The 925-nt window shown below is 35.5% G+C and overlaps 1 long non-coding RNA gene across 1 annotated transcript in view; it reads right to left on the bottom strand.

The window, feature by feature from the left end:
- LOC107586912 (uncharacterized) overlaps positions 1 to 463 on the bottom strand; it is a 5,606-nt gene extending 5,143 nt beyond the window's left edge. Inside the window, exon 1 of the long non-coding RNA XR_001609407.1 lies at positions 334 to 463. This is a non-coding gene — a long non-coding RNA (uncharacterized lncRNA). The remainder of the gene's footprint in view (positions 1 to 333) is intronic.
- Between the last annotated feature and the right edge of the window lie 462 nt (positions 464 to 925).

The raw sequence follows: 925 nt of genomic DNA on the forward strand, positions 1-925 counted from the left end.
CTTGCATGGCACAATGTCATAAAATATGTCTATTTTTAGAGCACATAGTAACATTTGCAATGATATACCTTAAGTTTAACAATCATAAAAGAATAATAATAAGCTAGTCATTGTGGAAGGGACATGGTGAAATGAAAATCTCACCTTGAAAAAAAAAACATTTGCCGATATCCTCGGAGTGGAAAGAGGCACACATTTCAAATTTCCCACGATCAAAGAGAACACTAATACGCATGTGTGGAGCAAAAATCACGGATCGGGGTTCTCGTGTACATAAGTTATTTAAGGTGTTTCAACTGTACACATGTCTCAAATGTACTCAGTCTACCCTACCTTATATTCCTCTTTCCTCCTTCTTGCCTGGTGATTTCCCTTTTCATTGTCCGCTTCTGAGATTTGTCCCCAACTTTTCCTTTTTTTTTTCCTCTGAGTTTATACGTTCTATTCATTGCTTGCTTGCTTCTTCTTCTCTCCTTTTTAATGGCGGTTGGCAAACCCACTTAAAAGGTGCATTTCCGCCACCCACTGGACTGGAGTGTGGAGCATTACGTATATTGGTGACAACATATAAAAAATATATATATATATTATAAGGATACAATTATTTTATATACTTCATTATGTGATCTTCAAATTATATTTATTAAACCTATTGCTTTCAAATAATTAATAATTGCATTATAGACTTTATACTGTGCTGGAGCATTCTCTAGTATCGTCTTAAATGTTATACTTTCAATATTCAACAAACTTAATTCTTCTATTAATCGCATTCTTTCTTTTTCATATGCTTCGCAATGTAATAGGATATGTTCCACAGTTCATTGTTTGCTTTGCCGCCACTATCTGCATTAACCAGGGCTGCGTTCAGCCCAGACAAAACGGTGCAAAACGTTTTTAAACGGAAACGGTGGTGCGTTGAACA

The sequence above is a fragment of the Sinocyclocheilus grahami genome, unplaced genomic scaffold (assembly GCF_001515645.1).
Source record: "Sinocyclocheilus grahami isolate Dianchi unplaced genomic scaffold, SAMN03320097.WGS_v1.1 scaffold87.1, whole genome shotgun sequence".
Classification (NCBI taxonomy): Eukaryota; Metazoa; Chordata; class Actinopteri; order Cypriniformes; family Cyprinidae; genus Sinocyclocheilus; species Sinocyclocheilus grahami.